Source organism: Odocoileus virginianus, chromosome 17, assembly GCF_023699985.2.
Source record: "Odocoileus virginianus isolate 20LAN1187 ecotype Illinois chromosome 17, Ovbor_1.2, whole genome shotgun sequence".
NCBI lineage: Eukaryota > Metazoa > Chordata > Mammalia > Artiodactyla > Cervidae > Odocoileus > Odocoileus virginianus.
Genome location: NC_069690.1, coordinates 27881818 through 27903418, shown reverse-complemented (window position 1 = coordinate 27903418; position 21601 = coordinate 27881818). Strand labels below are relative to the sequence as shown.

The 21601-nt window shown below is 42.6% G+C and overlaps 1 long non-coding RNA gene across 1 annotated transcript in view; it reads right to left on the bottom strand.

Annotated features, from left to right (window-relative positions):
* LOC110134201 (uncharacterized) overlaps nt 1-21569 on the bottom strand; it is a 45683-nt gene extending 24114 nt beyond the window's left edge. The window contains exon 1 of the long non-coding RNA XR_011492230.1: nt 20646-21569. This is a non-coding gene — a long non-coding RNA (uncharacterized lncRNA). The remainder of the gene's footprint in view (nt 1-20645) is intronic.
* Nucleotides 21570-21601: the final 32 nt, after the last annotated feature.

Sequence of the window (21601 nt, the reverse complement as noted above, 5' to 3'; positions counted from 1 at the left end):
ATTAATTAATTTTAAAAAGTCTTTTTACATGACTATTTTTAAAATTAAACAATCACAAATAACCTAAAATGCTTAGTAATTGAGGGCTATCTGAATACCTTATGTCATAGTTATAACAGCAGCTGATGTTGACTGAGCACTCTTCATGTGCTAGCTGCTGTTTTAAGAACATGCAGCATCTCATTTAATATTCACAAGACTTCTCTACTGTAGGCTCCTATTTTCTCATTTTACAAGTGTGGCTCAGAGAGGTTAAGAATTTGCTTAATGTCACCCAGCCAGTGAATGGTAGGGCTCAAGCTTGCAGTCACCATGCTAGTCTAGGTTTACTCGGAGGGTTATATATCCTTTAAGAGAGAACAGCACAAACAACATTTGAGTCCATCAAGATGCAGATATTAATGTACTTACTAAAAGAAGTTAAATGAAAGAAGTTTAAGTTAATACATACATGCCGATGACAGCCCTGTGTCAGACAAGCCCACAATCAGGATGATGAAATACAGTTTCTCATCTCTTTGAGGTTTCATTTCTCTATAAAGCTGTGCATAATTTTCTCAAGTTATCTTTAAAGTTTAAGATAAGATTTATGCCCTGGGGGCTGGGCAAACTACTTCCTAATTTGATAGAAGAATCCTGGCTGAGATGTTAGGACTTGAGGCTGACTCAATTCTGCTCCTTCTCAGCAAACACATTTTACAGGGATCTTTCAAAACGAAGCCTTGACTGAAGCCTGGTTTTGGGGGAGTCCTAAGAAATGGAGGAGGGGGCTTCAGAGTGGTGGGGATAGGGGATCCTTGTAAAGAGGGTCACAAAAGTGTCAACGTAGTCACAGAAGCTCCTGTGTCTTGGTGTGGTCAGAGAGTCCCCGTCCCCAGCAAAAGGAAAGCCCCCCTGTTATCTCCTCTCGGCCCTTCAAGTGAACCCGGTGCTTCAAGGGGCGATGCAGACAGGAAAGCCCAGGTCACCAGTGTTGAACTGAGGTGACTCTGGAGGGCAGACAGGAGACCCTGGAGAGGGCAGGGGTCAGGAGGCCACCAGGGCATCAGTCCAGGGGGGCAGATGGACACTGCACTTCCTGGCTGTAGTGCAACTTCCTTCCTCCAGCCTGAAGAGCTTCCCAGAAGCATGAGAGATCCAAAAATCCCCCCAGGCCTGGAGCCAACCTAGGAATGACTGAAGGGAGTAACTTCCCTGGTGGCTCAGACAGTAAAGAATCTGACTGCAATGCAGGGGACCCAGGTTGGATCCCTGGGTTGGGAAGATCTCCTGGAAAAGGGAATGGTTACCCACTCCAGTATTCTTGCCTGGAGAATCCATGGACAGAGGAGCCTGGCGGGCTACAGTCCATGGGGTCACAGGAAGCCGGACACAACTGAATGACTGACACAAGGTGCTCTACACAAGACGTCAGGAGGACGGGAAGAGAAAAGAGGAGGCAGGGGCTGGGGGTGGGGGGGGATGGATGCCATCCACAGGTGCAGCCCGAATGGGGGTAGGAGTACGGGGGTGTGGAAACTGCTGCCTGAATAGCAGTTGGGGGAACTGGTCCTCTTTAGTCCCGAGAAGAAGCTTGGGGGATGGAAGCATAGTTGTCAGTTTCAAATATTTGGGTAGCTGCTCATGACAAAAGAGACAGAACACGCTGTAGTCCAGAGCCTTGTTACTCTGAAATGTGATGCAGCAGCAGCAGCATCCCCGGGCGTTTAGAAACACAGACTCTAGGCCCCTCCCAGACACAGCGAATTCAAACATGGCCCTGAACCTGAGCTCCAGGCCATCTGTGAGCACATCCAGTTCAAGAAGCACAGATCTGGAGTGATGCTATTCACACTGTGGTTCAGAGGCCAGTGCCCATCTCTGGATGGCTTGTTAATGGTCTCCCGCAGATAAGTACAGACACTGAGAGTGTTTGGAAGCTTTTACAGCCATACGGTACAGTGGTAAGGAATCTGCCAGTGCATAAGACTCAAGAGATGCGGGTTCGATCCCTGGGTCAAGAAGATCCCCTGGATGAGAGCCTGGCACTCCACTCCAGCATTCTTGCCTGAAGAATCCCATGGACAGAGAAGGTTGGCGGGCTACAGTCCATGGGGTCGCAAAGAGTTGGATGCAATTTAGTGACTAAACAACAACAGCAAACATCCTGGATTGGATTCTGGAACCAAAAAAAGGACACTATTAGATCTAAATACAGTGTGGAGTGTAACTAGTAATGCACAACGTTGGTTTTAGTTTTGGTAAGTGTGCCATGGTTATGTGAGACATAAACAGTAGGGAGAACTGGGGAATTCCCTGGCGGTCCAGTGGTTAGGATTTGGTGTCCTCCCTGCCAGGACCTGAGCTGGATCCTTGGTCAGGGAATTAAGATCCTGCAAGTCTTGTAGCATGGCCAAAAATAATAAAACAACTTTCAGTTCAGTTCAGTTCAGTCGCTCAATCGTGTCTGACTCTGCGACCCCATGAACCGCAGCACACCAGGCCTCCCTGTCCATCACCAATTAGGGAAAACTGAATGAGGGGTGTACTGGAACTCTGTACTATCTCTGCAACCTTTCTATATGTCTAAAATTAATCCAAAATTTAAATTTTATTTATAAAAATTTAAAAATTAACATGCAAAGATAAATTATACTTGTTTATTCCAGCACCAAACAGGTAGAAAATGATTTTTTTAATTATGCTGCTTATAATTGAATTTTTAAAAATCAATTTCCTAACAGTGAATAAAGCACATACAAGACCTCTAGAGAAAATTACAGAACTATTAAATTTTAGATCCTTAAGAACTACTAAAAAAATTTCATAAAACAAAGATACAGCATGTGAATTGATAGAAGATGTTACAAAATAACAGCATGATTTCTTCCCAAATCTGTTTACAGACTCAGTACGATCCAAATCAAACATTTCTACAGTCTCTTATCTTCCTTCCCCCTCACACACCCTTTCCCTCTCTCCCTTTTTCTCTCTTTCTTTCTTTTGGCAAAAGTTAACAAGTTAATCCTACATTTTATAAGAAAATGCAAAAGACGAAGCATCATTAAAGCATTCTTGAAGAAGAAAAACAAAATGGGAAGAAGGAGAGAGAAAAAAAGTTTTTTTAAAAAAGAAAAACAAGATGGAAATATTTGCTTGTATGTGTTCAGTTTCTCAGTCATGTCCAACTCTCTGTGGCACCATGCATTATAGCCAGCTAGGCTTCTCTGTCCATGGAGTTTTCCAGGCCCTGGAGTGGGTTGCCATTTCCTACTGCAAGGGATCTTCCCAACCCAAGGATCGAACCTGCATCTCTTTTCTCTACCTGCATTGGCAGGTGGATTATTTACCACTAGCACCACCTGGGAAGCCCCAAAGATTTGCTTGCTATACCGAAAAGAATCTCTGGGGCATAGAAAAGGATGGATTAGTGTTTTCTATCTATTCATTCTATTAATTTTTGAGAGCTTGGTATTGAAACTCCAGTTTAAAATCTTAATTTAGCTACTTTAAAATAACTAATATAGAGTAGAACTATATTTAACTTTGTATTTTCTAAGTCTCCTGTAAATGTTAATATCATACTTTCACAATTCAAAAAATTTTTAAAAATTAAAAAGAAAAAGGTGGACTATTTTCAAGAAGAATCAATTAACTTTTAGCAAATACTATGCTACAGAAAATAGCTTAAGATTTGAGGACTCTTCTGTGCCAGGCGCTATTCTAAGCTTTTTTTGTATATATGCTCATTCAATACCCACAATAGTTCAAACAGGTGATTACTGTCCTTACCCCAGGTACCATCCGGCTACCAACACAGTTCCAAGAGATCTGGACACACACGGAGCTGCCCATCTGAGCACATCTGCCCAACACACATTATCTCCAGCGGTGAACCCACAGGTACCACCTGGTACCTCTAGAAAAAGACTTGTTTCAGCCTCCAATCAGCCCCAGGCACTCACTCACAAAGCTCCTAAAAGTGTTAGGAGGAAGAGGGGGAAGGGGTACTAGCGTGTCAGAAAAACTTCCCAGAGAGCTAAGATTCCTACAGATGCCAAGAACTAACTGGGAATTCCCAGAATGTTTCCTTTTGTTTTTTCCTCTTTAGCCTCTGTGCCCTTCACAGGACCCCTGGCATCTAACAAAAGCTGCCACAATTCTGTTTTCAAATGTTATGCAAATCACCCTCCCCCAGGGTCAAGGAGAAACTTAAGCAGAGAGCCAGAAAAAGAGGTGAGGGCTGCCCTGGTAGGGCTGTCTATTAATAGAAGGCCGTGTGGTGGGGGCAGGGGCCCCAGAATGATCACAAAGTCTCCTTAAGAAAGTACAACCTTGAGCGGCGGGGGGAAGCTGAGGTTCAAATTGTTTGGCTCCTATCATCAGCTATCAGAACTTCTGCGGAGGAGTGATGACCCGGCTTGCGTGTGTTTCCAGGCTGGCTTCCCGGCTCTTCTTAAGCCAAGGTTACACCTCCCTGGAAGGCTTCGTCACCACTGCCTACTGCTCCGGGCAGAGCAGAGGAGTAACAGCTAAGGGGTCTGGGACCTCATTTAAAGTTTGTCTTTAGACTTCACCCTGGACTGAAAAATGCTGGTTGCCCTTGAAGCTAAGGACCAAGGGGAAATGGTATATTCCAAAAAGTATGTGCCTTTCCATTGCCAAACTCCCAAAGGTAATAAATAAAACAACAACAATTTTTTATAGAGTGCCTACTAGGGGCTTTTCAGGTGGCGCAGTGGTAAAGAACCCACCTGCCAAGGCAGGAGGGGTTCAATTTCTGAGGTGGGAAGAGCCCTGGAGAAGAAGGTGGCAACCAGCTCCAGTATTCTTGCCTATGAAATCCCACGGACAGAGGAGCCTGGCGGGCCACAGTCCACCGGGTCACAGAGAGTCGACAGGACTGAGCGACGGAGCACAGTGTGAGCGCCTGCTATGTCCTACGCACTTTCTAAGCTCTCACTCCCCTCTAGCCCCTGAGGGAGGAACCACCGTACCCATTTTGTAGATGCAAAAACAGGTTAAAATTTGCCCAAAGCCACCTGGAGCCGGGATTTAACCCTGAGGGTGACCCCGGAGCCCACACTCTCCTATATCTCAGTGTATGGCTCCTCTGATGTAAGGAAGGCAGAAAATTCCAGCCTGGGGTTCTCTGCAGGCCTCTGGTCACTCTCCAGACTCAGCTGGAGGCAGACTCTGGGCCACAGGATTGGGCCCACCTAACCCTTGGGGCCACAGCGGGGGCTCCTTCGAGGGCAGCTGGGATCCTGCGTTGCCGGTTCTCTGTCCCACCAGAGGCCCTGGGGGCAGGTTCTCGGGGCTGCAGTCTGTCCCGATTGTCCCTGCTGCAGCCACTCCCTCCCATGCTAACACAGCGGAGTCACGCTGATTCACAGAAAGTCATGTGCTCTGACTCGGACACACAGCGACATCTCTGTCTTCCTGCCCCAGGGCCTGACTTCATCGAGTCTCCATGGGGACAGCTCTAGCCCTCCTCTCAGGCAGGTGTAAGATACTGAATAGCCACAGCCAGTCACTGTGCATTTGGGGTTGGAGACTGCCCCTCAACCCCCCGTCTCAGCCACACACACACCAGAGCACCTCACTTCCTATGAACCACAATAGCGCTCCTTGTCCCACAGAAGCACAAAACCTTTTTAAGCCGTCATCTGTACAGTCCTCGTCAGCCTATTTCCAGGCACTTATGAGAATCCCTTTCATTACTCCTCTGTCTGCCCTGACAGAGTTTCAAGGGTTTTCTTTAACCACCTCTTCTCTGCCTGCAGCTGGATGCGTGCCCTTCAGACCCCCACGGTTTTTCTGCTTTGCTCTCCCTCTTTCCTTCTCTCTTTCATGGTGAAGATTGATCTCTGCCCTGTAGGTGTTGTGAAGCTCCCTGCTACGGCTCTTTCATCTTTAGCCTGCTTCGTCTGCGGTATTTTAACAGGAGCACCCTATAGGAGGGCCTACCCCTTCTCCCTCCTCAGACCTGAAAAGTTCTTTTCTGATTTACTGGGCCTGCTCATTTTCGGTCAATATTGGTCCATCCATTTCTGTTCTTCTTTGTTGATTTTACCCTCCCTGGGACCAGGCTGTCAAGCTCGTGAGGACAGGCATCCACCGCTTCATGTTTGAAACTACATCCCTGGGACCTGGGATAGCATCAGGCAAACGGTGCTCAGTCGATCAGTCATTTAGAGCTCTTTTATGACCCCATGGACTGTAGCCCACCAGGCTCCTCCATCCGTGGGATTCTCCAGGCAAGAATACTGGAATGGGTAGTCATTCCCTTCTCCAAGGGATCTTCCTGACCCAGGGATCAAACCTGTGTCTCCTGCATTGGCAAGCAGATTCTTTACCACTGAGCCACCAGTCAGGCACACAGTGGAGGTTCAGAAGTATCTGCAGAATTTGTTCAGCCCACCAATCCAACTTCCTTAACTGTTCAAGTCATATCTCAACATAAATGCATTCAAGATGGGGAAAAGGAGAGAAAGGTGACATCCTAGAGCATCTCAGCTTGTCTTTCCTATAAGGAAGAAAAATTTTCCCAGAAGCCCCAGCTAAACTTCTTCTTCTTCTCACTGGCCCAAATCAGATTACATGGCCACATGTGGGAAATTCTGCACTTGGTTTTCCAGCTTCTGTAATTGGAGGCAGCTGGAGGGAAAAAAGGGGGCCAGAAATGACTTGTGTAGTTAAACAACAGTGTCTTCCAGAAAAGCCTTCACAGAGAAACCACAAGACATCTGAATGAAGGCTGCTCAAGCCATCTTAGGCTGAGAAATTTTTAAAAACTGAGAAGAAAGGCACACTTCAGATTGAGTCCAAACATTCTGACTTAGACTGGAGCTAGACCTATCCTAGGAAAAACCCTCGGTTGGAAAGCACCTCTGCTGGAGGAAAAGCCCCTGTGTCCAAATGCATGGACTTTGGCTCTGGTGTGCAGCCAGAAATTCCGTACCAGGAACCCAGATGATGGGTTATACTGTGGAGCAGGCAGAAATGTGGCCATATTATGCTAGTAATGTGGCTTCATCAGTAGTTAGGGATCAAAAGCTAGTGGAGGGGGCAACTCTCATCTCAAGTTAATCACATAAGCCCATCAACCTTGGATGTGATTACATCAGGAGTAAGGATGGAACAAAGGGATCAAGCCTACTTTCCCATCAAAAATATCCTTTTCCCAAACAAGCTGAACTGTATCCTCTACCCAAGTTATGTAAACACTTGCTACCACCATTATTATGGGTCCAAGTGTCTCATTTATGCTGACTCATGGGGCTTTGGGCTCCCACACACGGGAAGTTGGAAAGTGACAATTCAGTCAAAACAAAAATTTGGCATAATGCAGTAAAAAGGAAAAGAAAAATCTCAAACAAAGTCTTGTGTGTGTCTCCACACATGTTTGGAGAAAACACACCCATGCATAATGTTAAAAGGCTATCCTGGCCTGATGACATCCTAAACCCAGGCCCGACCGTGTACCTCTGACCCCATTCAAATATTTCAAATCAGCGTGTGATTTTGGACACCCACAGTGTCTTTCTTTCATCTGGACAAGCTAAACCAAGTTACTTCGAGGTTTTGTTTGTTTGTTTTTGGTCACACTGCATGGCATGCAAGATCTTAGTTTCCCAACCAGGGATCAAACCTGTGCCCATTGCAGTGGAAGCACAGAGTTTTAACCACTGGACTGCCAAGGAAGGCCCTAAACCGAGTTACTTTGTGAAGAGAACAGAATTCATCATCGTGCTGCTGTGTTTGGAGACATTTTCAGCAAAATGAGCACCAGCCTCTGTGACCTGAAATTTCATCCATCTATTCATCCAGTCATACACTCAGCCACCCAGCCACCTATCTACCTATCTTTCCAAGCTGTGTATCCATACACCCATCCATTCATCCATCCATCCATTCAACAAACCTTCATCCATTTCCATGGGACTTTCACTATCCGCTTTTCTTCCTTGCCTCCTAAAGACGTACTTTCTCCGTGTTTGCCTTCCCTTTCAACAGCGAATACCTTTCCCCTTCCTCATTTTGTGAAATCCCACTGATCCCAACAGTCCAGGTACAATCTCTTTTGGAAGATGCTTCAAGGACTTTCACTGTAAGCCCCAGAGTTATCTTAATTCTTATGGTTCAGTTCAGCCACTCAGTCATGTTCGACTCTTCGACCCCATGAACTGCAGCACACCAGGCTTCCCTGTCCTTCACAAACTCCTGGAGCTTGCTCAAACTCATGTCTATCGAATCAGTGATGCCATCCAAACAGCTAATCCTCTGTCGTCCCCTTATCCTCCTGCCTTCGATCTTTCCCAGCATCAGGGTCTTTTCCAATGAGTCAGTTCTTAACATCAGGTGGCCAAGATATTGGCGCTTCAGCTTCAGCATCAGTCCTTCCAATGAACATTCAGGACTGATCTCCTTCAGGATTACCTGGTTTGCTCTCCTTGCAGTCCAAGGGGCTATCAAAAGTCTTATCCAACACCACAGTTCAAAAGCATCAATTCTTCAGTGCTCAGCTTTCTTTATAGTCCCACTCTCACATCCATACAGGACTACTGGAAAAACCATAGCTTTGACTAAACGGACTTTTGTTGGCAAAGTAATGTCTCTGCTTTTTAATGTGCTGTCTAGGTTGGTCACAGCCTTTCTTCCAAGGAGCAAGCATCTTTTAATTTTAAGGAGCAAGCATCTTTTAATTTCAAGGCTGCAGTTACCATCTGCAGTGATTTTAGAGCTCAAGAAAATAATCTGTCACTGTTTGCATTGTTTCCCCATCTGTTTGCCATGAAGTGATGGGACAAGATGCCATGATCTTAGTTTTTTGGATGTTGAGTTTTAAGCCAACTTTTTCACTCTCCTCTTTCACTTTCATTAAGAGGCTCTTCAGTTCCTCTTCACTTTCCACCATAAGGGTGGTGTCATCTGCATAACAGAGGTTATTGATATTTCTCCCGGTAATCTTGATTCCATCTTGTACTTCATCTGGCCCAGCATTTTGTATAATATATTCTACATATAAGTTAAATAAGCAAGGCAACAATATACAGCCTTGACGTACTCCTTTCCCAATTTGGAACCAGCCCGTTGTTCCATGTCTGGTTTTAACTGATGCTTCTTGACCTGCATCAAATTTCTCAGGAGGCAGGTAAGGTAGTCTGGAATTTCTGCTTCTTTAAGAATTTTCCACAGTTTGTTGTGATCCACATAGTCAAAGGCTTTAGTGTAGTCAATGACGCAGAAGTAGATGTTTTTCTGAAAGTCTCTTGCTTCTTCTATGATCCAACAGATGTTGGTAATTTGATCTCTGGTTCCTCTGCCTTTTCTAAATCCAGGTTGAATATCTGGAAGTTTTCAGTTCACGTATTATTGAAGCCCAGCTTGGAGAATTTTCAGCATTACTTTGCTAGCATGTGAGATGAGTGCAATTGTGCAGTAGTTTGAACATTCTTTGACATTGCCTTTCTTAGGGATTGGAATGAAAATTGACCTTTTCCAGTTCTGTGGCCACTGCTGAGTTTTCCAAATTTGCTGACATAGTGAGTACAGCACTTTCACAGCATCATCTTTTAGGATTTGAAATAGCTCAGCTGGAATTCTATCACCTCCACTAGCTTTGTTCATAGTGATGCTTCCTAAGGCCCACTTGACTTCACATTCCAGGATGTCTGGCTCTAGGTGAATGATCACACCATCATGATTATCTGGGTCATGAAGATCTTTTTTGTATAGTTCTTCTGTGTATTCTTGCCATCTCTTCTTAATATCTTTTGCTTCTGTTAGGTCCATACCATTTCTGTCCTTTATTGTGCCCATCTGTGCATGAAATGCTCCCTTGGTATCTCTAATTTTCTTGAAGAGATCTCTAGTCTTTCCCATTCTATTGTTTTCCTCTATGTCTTTGCATTGATCACTTAGGAAGGCTTTCTTATCTCTACTTGCTATTCTTTGGAACTCTGCATTATATATCTTTCCTATTCTCCTTTCTTATGGTAATTCTTGTGGTACTTATGTCTTACATTCCTCTCTTATTAGGTAATAAATTATTGCCTTCAACATTTTTGCACTGTGGGATGGGGCTGGGTGGGAGGGAGGTTCAAGAGGCAAGGAATATATGTACACATATAGCTGATTCACTCTGGTGTACAGCATAAACTAATACAACATTGTAAAGCAATTATCCTCCAATTAAAAATAAATGGAAAAAAATTTCTGCACTGCTGTATTGCAGTGCCCTTGTCTCTTGTGATTGACACATTTGTTTTATTTTTTTATCTCCCCGAGTAAATTGTAAACCCTGTGAGAAGAGACACTATGGTTTTTACTTCTCTGCCACCTCCCTCCACAGCTGGCTTTTTGCATAGCATTATGCAAATTGTAGGCACTCAACAAATATACTTTGATTGGTTACACAGTTTCATCTGGGAAGTGGGGATAATGTTTGTGTTACAGGAATTCTGGGAGGATTAATTGAGACAGTGTGTATTAAACAGCTTCTTAAACTGCCAAGTCCAAAAGACATTATTACTGATAATAATCACCTTATTTTAAATAAAATAATAAGTTAATAGCTACAATCTGAATGACCAAGGATGTACTTTATAAACATTTTGTTAGTACTTATAGAATCATTAGGTCCTACGCAAGATACAAGAGCTACAAGGAGGATGGAACATAGTAGTAGCCTTCAAGGAATTCTTATTTTAGCAAAGGAGCAAAAACAGAAGTTCCTGCCATTGTGTGTGAGGCTACAGAAAGCTCTATAATACAGACACAAAGTGTTTGGAGGCACTTAAAGGAATCATTTATCCTGCCTGGGGCATTAAGAAAAACTTCAAAGATGAGCTGTCACTTGAACTGACCCTGGGAGGTAAATAAAAGTCCAGTAGATGGAGAAAGAGGACAAGAACATCCTAGGGAAGAAAAAGAGTAGAAGTGTGGGGAGTTTGTGGAAGAGGACACAAGACTATCTGATTACAACCTAAGAACTTTGTGAACCGTGTTAAGGAACATGAACTTGATTTCAAAGGCAATGCAAAAACCACAGAGAAGGGAAATGATTAGACTTGTATTCTGGCTAAATGACTATCAGGGACAATGCTATCCACTGCAAATAATAGACATTCAATGAAACTAACTTAAACAATAAGGACATTGATCATCTTACTGGAAATAAAGGGCAAGCAAGCTACAGGCATGGTACAACCAGCCCCACAAACACCCCAGAATCTCTCCAAGTCACCACTGTGTAAACACTAGTTATTGCCTTTCCCTGGGGTGGCTGCAAAAAGGCAATGCCAGTAACACATTCAGGCACAAACAAACCCTAAAGCATCTTCCCTACAGGTACCCCTCCCCTCATCTCATTGGGTCACATGGCCCTGTCAGAGGAGAGAGGTATGTGTCATGCCTGGCTTGGACCAATCATCTGAGCTGGAATGGTACTGGAGCACCCACCATGATGTCCACCACAAAGAGCCTTGCTGCCAGCTTGCAGATAGGCTTCAAGGGGAGACTGAAAACAGCGAGACCCATTGAGGAGCAGCGCAAAACGGAAATTATACTATTTTATAATAACCTATGAGGAAAAAGAATCTGAAAAATAATATATACATGTATATATATACATATAGATACATAACTGAATCACTATACTATACACCTGAAACTAACATGACACTGTAAATCAACTTAAACTTCAAGAAAAAGGGAGACAGAGAAAGGAAGGAAAAAAAATATGTCAAATGCTAAAGTGGACTTTGGTGTTTTTTGGCTGCTCAAATGTGAGGCAGAGTCCTACAGTAACTAGATAAGTAGAAAATTCTGGATCTTCCTCTCCCAGCCTCCCGTGAAGCTCAAGCGTGGCTGGTGACCTAGACTGCCAATTAGATGCACACGCTCCTAGGCTTTGAAATGAGGGGAGGGAGGGGAATTGAAGCTAGGAAAGAGGAACAGAGTGGGGCAGGGGTATCAGTCTTGACTTCCAGTGTCCTGGCCAGAGGGCTCAGCGGTGCAGGCTCTGATCTCAGGAATTTAGGGGTGCTGACAGCATTCTTTTTTTACTGAACTAGTTCTGTGTCATGATCCACTTTTGCTGTTCTCTGACTGCAAAGGCTTGCTTTATTTCTGCCTATTTGTCTATATATTCAATTAAAACTAATTTTTAAAAATCATTGCTTCTCCACCATACAAGCAACACATAACCTTGGAAAATGAGAAAATACAAATAAACAAAAGATAAATTTAAAAACTCTCACAACCCACCACCCAGTCATAATCATTGTAAACATATTCTTCCAGACTATTCTATCTGCTTATTATACTGTCTTTTCTATCAGTTGTTTAATAGTCCACGTATGGTCTATATCTAGCCAATACCATCTGGATGAGTTCTGTACAGCTCTGTTTTGCTTTGTTATTATAAACAATGCTTTGATAAACCTCCTTATACATCTGTCTCTGCACATTTCTCTGATGGTTTCTTTTATTTCCAGCTTTATTGAGATATAAATAGACATATAACATTGTGTGAGTCTAAGGTGTTCAACATGTTGATTTTCATTTGCTACACTTAAATATTGCAAAATGATGATCACCATAGTATTGACTGACACCTCCATCCCATCACATAGTTACCATTTCTTTTTTGTGGGGAGAGAATTTCCAATCTGCTTTTCTTGGCAACTTTCCAGTATGTGACACAGTATCATCAGCTATAATCACCATGCTGTACATGAGATCCCCAGAACTTGGTAATCTTATAACTGGATGTTTGTACTCTTTAATCAATATCTTCCTGTTCCCCACACCTCCCACCAGCCCCTGGGAACCACCACTCTACTCTGATTCCCTGAGTTCAGTTTTCTTAGATTCTCTGTGTCAGTGAGATCAAGCAGTATTTGTCTTTCTCTATCTGACTTATTTCACTTAGCATATTTGGTGATTTCTTAATAATTCCTAGAGGTTGAATTGCTGGATCAAAAGACATGCATTTCCTTGTGAGTTTTCATCACTTATCACCAACTTACCCTCCAGAACCCATGTATGCTCCTATTGGCGGATTACAAAAGGTTTTAAGGCTCCTGGAATTTTCACATGCGATCCTAACAAGCCAGGTGGCTACAAGTTGTTGGTTTTAAGCTCAGTGAAGTACTGTCTTTATATTTCTGTAATTGTGTTTTCATTGACTCTAGTTTCTCATTTCCACCTGTTGAGATGATTACGTTAGAGACCCCATCTTGACTCCTGAGCATCAGAGATCTTGAGATTGAGTCAAGTTCAGGATCTCTCATGAATCCTGCTTTCACATCACCTGCAAATCTGACTGTGTCCCTGCTATGTTTTCAACTGAGTTATAGATAACATTGTTGGGTAGGACAGAGTCAAGAGCTGGCAGTCTGCTGATGTGCCTCCAGCCCAAGATAATCATCTACAAACCTACCCAAAAGCTTTGGTGACAGCTTGTATCATGCCTGGTCTTTCTCAAGGACCAGCCCATAATCCAGCAACAGACAAGGTATAATGGCTCACACAGAAGGATGAGACCCAGCCCTGCAGGTAGAGTCTCTTCTGGTCAGACCCAAGGTGTGTCAGTAGCTAAATGTTATTAGTACCATTCTTGCATCCATGTTCTCACTATCATGATGAAACGGATATTTGCCATATTTGTCTCAGATAATTTTCTTGAGGAAACAAGGTGTCTCAAACACAGCTGAAACCCCACTTCCATCCCCAAAAGAAGGAGCAACATAATTCCTTTGCATTATGTATTTTTAGTACACTTATATGTATCCATAGACAATAGACATTACTGACTCTTTTTTAATCTGAAAATTTTGTAAATCGGTGCAGCCACTATGGAAGTCAGTACAGAGATTCCTTTAAAAAGATTAAGAATAGAACTACTGCATGATACAACTATCCCACTTCTGGGTATTTATCCTAAGGATGCAAAAACACTAATTTGAAAAGATATATGTGCACCAATGTTCATTGAAGCATTGTTTACTATAGTCAAGATAAAGAAACAATTTAAGTGTCCATCACATGAATGGAGAAAGAAGATGTGGTACACATACACTATGGAATACTACTGGGTCATAAAAAAAGATTAAAAAAAAAAAGATAAAAATCCTGCCTGCTGTGACAACACAAGTGGACCTTGAGGGTATTACACTAAGTAAACTGAGTCAGATGGAGAAAGACAAATACCATATGATTTCACTTTTATATGGAATATAGCAAAGAAAAAAAACAAAATGAACAAACCAAACAAAAGCAAACACATAAATTCAGAGAACAGAGTAGCCCTTATCAGAGGGGAAGGGGCAGCAGGGAGGGAAAAGTGCATAAAGAAAGTTAACTGCATGGAAACTAAAGTTTTGGTGGTAAGCATGCTGTAGGGTATAAAGAACTAAAACTATAAAGTTGGACATGTGAAACATACAATATTACCTCAATAAAGAAAATTAATTGTACAGCAGAAACCAACACAACATTGTAAAGCAATTATCTCCCAGTTAAAAATGAATTTTAATAATTTTAAAATGCTAAAAAAATTTTAAAAGAGAATTTGTTGTGCATTTTTCAGTTTGAAGATTTTGTTCCTGTTCCTGACAAAGGCCAGGGAAAAATGATCATCAATACTGCTGACACAATGACCTTATCCCTAAATGCCTCTTTGATTGCTCCACATGTTGGAATAGGACATAGACACCAGTCATTCCTCTCGGTGGGTCAGCATCTGGACCATTTCTCTAGATCTTGAGAACCCCACACCCTCATAAATCAGCACAGAGCTGATCACTGCTGACATCCACTCCCCAGCCTCCTCTGAAGCAAGGATATGGGCACATGACCCAGAGCCTGCCGATCAGACACATACCTCTTAGACTTTGGATGCAAAGAATCACCACCAACTACGGAGAGTGCTTCTCAAACCTTAATCTCTTCAAGAATTACCCTGAAGTCCTGCTGAGATGCAGATGACTGGATCCCACCCTGAGAGAGTCTGACTCAGTAGGTCTGGGATAGAACCTAGGAATCTGCATTTCTAATGCTCCCAGGAACACAGCAGTGTCTTGAGTTTGAGCACCCTCTATAATGAGGGCTGTAGTTCCCAGGGGAGAGTTCAGGTCCCAGGGCAGGAGAACGGACCCTGCACCCAGCATCAGCAGGGAAAACTGGGCTAGTTCTGCAGTGAAATTCGAGCATTGTTTCTCTCTGGGGGGCTGCTGCCGCGGTCCTCCAGTCCTCCTGGCAATTCTATGAGCTGCTCTGGTCCCTTTAAACAGACTGTCTTGCTGCTCAAACTGGCCAGAGTTAGTTTCTGGTTAGCTGCAACTAAGACCGTTAACTGATCTAGTAGCCATTTTATTGTCTTTTAAAATTTTCTTTGAACCCTAAACCAGGGGTTCCCAACCTCTCGGATCTAATGCTTGATGACCTAAGGTAGAACTCGTGATAATAACAGAAATAAAGTGCACAATAAATGTAATGCTCTTGAATCATCCCCAAAATACTCCCCCGCCTCAGTCTGTGGAAAAATTGTCTTTCATGGGACCAGTCCCTCATGCCAAAAAGGTTGGGGACCACTGCCCTAAACCACTCCCAGCTTTAGCTTTCCTGATGTTATTGTTCCAGATCTGTACTAACAGTACTGCATCCCCAGGATCTATGCCACTTAATGCATCTTTGGTACACATCTGTTAAAAATTACAATTTTCTTATTTCCAGAATAATGTATGCTTATTATAAACATATTTGGAAAACACCGAGAAGCTCAAAGAAGCAAATTCACAATTATCTTTAATCCCACCACCAGAGATAACCATTATGAGTGTTTTGTTATATTACTTTCAGTTTTTTTCTATATACACACATTTTTTATACATTTGAGATTATACAGTACACACAGTTTTTTGTAATTTTTTCATTCCAACAATATAAGTAAACATTTCCCCAGTCAAAAAATATTGCACAATATAATTTGCAATAGCAACATAGCATTCCAGCATACGATGTGCTGTAATTTATTCAACTAACCCTTGCTATTTGACCTACATATATAGGTTGATACAAATTTTTCACTAATATAAGTAACACTGCCAACTTCTGATTCAAAATAGCACATGGTGAGCAATTCTGACTATAACGTCTCCAAATTCTCAAAATTTCATTCATCCAACAAATATTTCCTGGGTGTGTACCATGTGTCATACACTGTTCTAGTTGCTGAGGATAAAGAAATGAACAAAAATAGACAAAATTATCTTACCTTCACTGTAGCTTTCATTCCAGTAGGATGAATAGTAATGATAGTACATGTCAATAATATACACACAAATATACAATACACTAGTAATATGCCAACAATAAAATATGAGGGCAGCTACCACTTATTAAATGTTTGCCATCTGTCAAACACTATGCTAAGCCCTTTCTGTGTAATAAATTCACAGATGCTATTATCATCTTCATTTTTCAGAAAAGTCCATGGGCATTCTAACTTTCTCCTGTCTGCCCCCTCCCTTAACCTAGGAAGACCTGGTATTGAATCAGTTAAATCGGACCCCCTCCTCAAAGGGAAGCGAGAGGAAGATGCCACCCCACAGAGCTGTGAAATCCCAAGTGAAAGCCTGTTTTAATCAAAGAAATGCACCAGTATCTGCATTGATCAAGCCTCACTTCAGCTGTAGCTGGGGTAGGAAAAGGGACCAGCATCTCCCATGAGACCACAGGTGATTTGCCTTCTAACTGCTGACAAGTATTAGATCATGGATCATGTGTTATTCAGAGCAACAAAACCAGAGACTTCCCTAGTGGTCCATTGGCTAACAATTCGCCTTCCAATTCAGGGGACGCAAGTTTGATACCCGGTCAGGGAACTAAGATCCAACCTCCAGCTCTTCTACTGAGCCCACATCACAACAAAAGATCCCGCATGCATGCCACAACTAAGACCCAACACAGCCAGATTTTTTAAAAAAGAGAGCGAGAACAAAATCAGCATGCGGTCCACGAAAAAGTCCAGTGGGGAACAACAATAACAAAGAAACCAGATGCATTATTAGAAGGCCTAGAGGAAGAGCAAGCCACTGATAACCATCCATTGCTGCATCAGTAGGAAAATGCCAGGAAATTTTTTGCATCCTCCAGAGGATACAAGAAGACATGACCTTTCTGAAATATAGGATTACAAGGAAAAACAGACTCAGGTGAAAAGAACAGAGCAAGATAAATAAAAGTAGCATTAAAGGATTGATAAAGGAGGAATATAAGGAAACTAAAAACAATAGCAGATTAAAACTCATATCCCCACTCCCATTGCAAATGGTAGAATTGATGTTACCAAAAATGTTCATTAATCAGACAATACCACATACTGGTGAAAACCTGAAGTGATTGGAATTTTCCCACATTCCTCATTAGAAAATCTGTAGGACAGAAGATGCACATAGCCTACAACCTGGCAATTCCACTGCCAGGCAGACACACGAGGGTAATGGTTCCAAACCCGCTTTCTAACACCCAGATGCCAGTCAGACTCTATAACCAGTTAAGCCAGAATGCCTTGGGTGGTGGTGAGGGGAGTTGAGCCACACATCAACAGACTGTTGTTGTGTTAATTCCCACGTGATTCCAATGTGCAGTCGAGTTTGGGAATGACTGTTCTAGAGAAATCCTTGTGTGTGTGTGTGCAGAGGATGGCATATACCAGAATGTGCACTGCAGCATTCTTTGTAATCACAAGAATCCAGAAATTTCCCACTGTCCATGGGCAGAACTGATACAATGGGGTGCATTCACACAAGGAAACACTACAGCACCATAAAAATCAGTTGCAGCCATATCCATCAGCATGCATGACTCTCACAGACGTGAACATGGGAAGGGAGGAGAAGCAATGCACAGAAGAGCATGTGTAACTTGATTGCATTTGCATAAGAAAAAATGCATTAACTAGACAATGTAAAAAGATACGCATGTTCATTGTATCAATAAGACTATAAAGAAATGCAAGGGAATGATAACCATAAGCTTCAGGATAGAGGTGCCCAGGAGGAGCATCTAAGATACTGTTCAATTTTAAACTGATGATGGTAGCCAGTATGTTATATGTATGTTGTGAGTATTATTTTGTCTGCTTTATTTAGTTAATTTTTTTATTTTAAAAATTAAAAAAGGGGAATATTCATGTGTAGGGACCAACCTGAAAATTTTTTTCAAAATTCAGAGAAAAAGGACAAAGAAACAAAAAAATGATGAGAGAAAAGTGTATCTGTGGAGGACACTGGATGGTCATAATTATAGCTTTTTTATTATTATTATTTTGTAACGTTCCCAGGTCGCTCAGCAGTAAAGAATCTGCCTACCAATGCAGGAGATGCAGGTTCAATTTCTGGGTCAGGAAGATGCCTTGGAGAAAGAAATGGGAACCCACTCCAGTATTCTTGCTTGGAAAATCCCATGGACAGAGAGGAACCTAGAGGGCAACAGTCCATGGGTTTGCAAAGAGTCAGACATGACTGAGCCACAGAGCACACATGAATGCACAGCATCTTACATAAAAGCAGGAATTTTTTGGCCAACCCAACATAATGCAAAGAAAGTGGAAACATTTTCTTAAGATCTCACCACTCAAAAATGAGATTTTCATAAACAGATGAGGATAAGAACTCCCAGAATCAGAAACTATGAAGAAAAAGATTTTCCTAAGTACAAATACAAGTACAAACATAAAACAGCATTAAGATTATTGGGTAAGTGTGTTGGAATAAGTTGACTGTATCTAACTCTTTGCTCCTGGCCTTGAATTCTTCCTTAGGTAAACTCCTGGAAGTAGAATTACTGACACATAAATAGATGTTCAAAAAATAGTTGTTAAAAGCATAAATGGACAGAGAAGATTCCATAAAAATAACATTCATACAGAAGAAAATTCTGTAAAACCATAGTGTCAAAGTTTAATTTTGAAGGGTGAACTAAGAGATGCCTTTTATCTGACTTTTCACTTAGTCTGTGTTTTTTTTTTTCCTTCCCAACAATGAATACATGTTACTTATATAATAAAAGCAAAATGTGATTTTATAAGCAGGTGTACCAAGGGTAATTGCAGCAAGGACCTTTCCTGGGTCTTTCCCGGAAAAGCTCATGTGGTAAAAGCAACCTGCCTAATTGTAAAAGACTAAGATAAAAGAGAGCTTGACAATGAATGCTGGAGAGGGTGGAGAAAAGGGAGCCCTCTTACACTGTTGGTGGGAATGCAAACTAGTACAGCCGCTATGGAGAACAGTGTGGAGATTTCTTAAAAAACTGGAAATAGAACTGCCATATGACCCAGCAATTCCACTTCTGGGCATACACACCAAGGAAACCAGATCTGAAAGAGACACGTGCACCCCAATGTTCATCGCAGCACTGTTTATGATAGCCAGGACATGGAAGCAACCTAGATGCCCATCAGCTGACGAATGGATAAGGAAGCTGTGGTACATATACACCATGGAATACTACTCAGCCATTAAAAAGAATTCATTTGAATCAGTTCTAATGAGATGAATGAAACTGGAGCCCATTATACAGAGTGAAGTAAGCCAGAAAGATAAAGACCATTACAGTATACTAACACATATATATGGAATTTAGCAAGATGGTAATGATAACCCTATATGCAAAACAGAAAAAGAGACTCAGATGTATAGAACAGACTTGTGGACTCTGTGGGAGAAGGCGAGGGTGGGATGTTTCAAGAGAACAGCATCGAAACATGTACATTATCTAGGGTGAAACAGATCACCAGCCCAGGTTGGGTACATGAGACAAGTGCTCGGGCCTGGTGCACTGGGAAGACCCAGAGGGATCGGGTGGAGAGGGAGGTGGGAGGGGGGACCGGGATGGGGAATACATGTAAATCCATGGCTAATTCATGTCAATGTATGACAAAAACCACTACAATGTTGTAAAGTAATTAGCCTCCAACTAATAAAAATTTAAAAAATTAAAAAAAAAGAAAAAAGAGAGCTTGATTTTCAGCCAGATCCTCACAGTGGATAAACCTCATCATAGTAACCAGCCTCCCTCCATCCTAGCATCCATGTCTCTGGGTATTCTCGCCCTTAGGTGGTTCCCCTCCCAATTATATGAGAGTTGGTCTACGAAACCCACAGAATATGACAGAAGAGATGTTACTAGGTTTTAAAAGACACTTCCATCTTGGTCATTCTCTCTTTTGAATCAGTTGGTCTGGGGGAACCAGCTGCCAGGTCATGAGCAGCCCTGTGGAGAGGCCCATGTGGCAAAGAACTGAGCCTCTTGCCAATGGGTATGCTGGCACACCATCTTGGAAGTGGCGCCCCAGCCCCAGTCAAGCCTTCAGGTGATGAAGCTCAGCTGAGATTCTGACAGGACCCACACAAGACACCTGGAGTCAGAACCACCCAGTTAACCCTCAAAAACGATGTGGAATAATAATGGTTTATTGTTTTCAGCCACTGCATTTTGGGGTCATTTGATCTGCAGCAATGGATAACCAATGTACCCTTTATAAATGGAGTTAGTAACTTTCAGCACCAGGGAGAAGTAAGGGAAAGGGTGTGGGGTGGAGAAAGGGAGGTGAACGGGCCTTGGCTGCACCAAGCCTCAAGGCCGCATCCTACCTGGTACCCCATATTGGTGGGGCCAGCCAAGTACACAGCCACCAGCAGACGCTGAGGGCTAGTCAAGCAGAGAAGCATAGCCTGACAGAGAAAGGAGGGGTCCTTCTTCTCCACTTTCCACGGGAGACCCTCAGAGCTGGCACGAGGGGCTGCAGGGAGGAGGGAAAGAGGCGTTAATAAACAAAGTCATCTTCTGCTCCCCGAACCCAGGGCAAGGAAGCTCTCAACTGACATGTGATGAAAAATGACAACATCTGAACATGATGGCACATTTCCTCGAAATGAAGCTATTTTAAACTGGAAGTGGCTGGGCAGAGCTGATATTTATAAGATTGGGCTAACTTCATCTTTTCCACTACTGAGTATGAATAGGGTTTGGTTTTTTTGTTTGCTTGCTTTTTTGAGAAAAAGGGAAGTAAGTTATAAAAATAAAACCAACCTCACTGGTACATGGCTAAGTGGTTCAATCAGGGCAGGGAAGTAAATGAATGATGAGACCTGAGATACATATGCTGCTTCCTCTTGAGTGATATAAGCTGGCCAAGGTCCCCATGCAGATGTGCAGCACACTTTCAAGACCTTCCACCATTACCAATGCAGATATTTTTTAATTGCTTAGATTCTCCTGCCCTTATAAATAATGTTCCTTCCTAGACCAGCTGCCCAACAAAACTTTCTGTGATGATGGACAAAGTCCTCTATCCACACTATCCAATAAGAAAGCCACTATCCACACAGTTATCTATAGAACCAGTTATCTTAACAGCCACTACCACACCTGTGCTCAGTTGTGTCTGACTCTGCAAACACAGCAACTGTAGTTCACCAGGCTCCTCTGTCCATGGGATTTTCCAGGCAAGAATACTGGAGTGGGTTGCCATTTCCTCCTCCAGGAGATCTTCCTGACCCAGGGATCAAACCCATGTCTCCTGCATTAGCAGGCGGATTCTTTACCA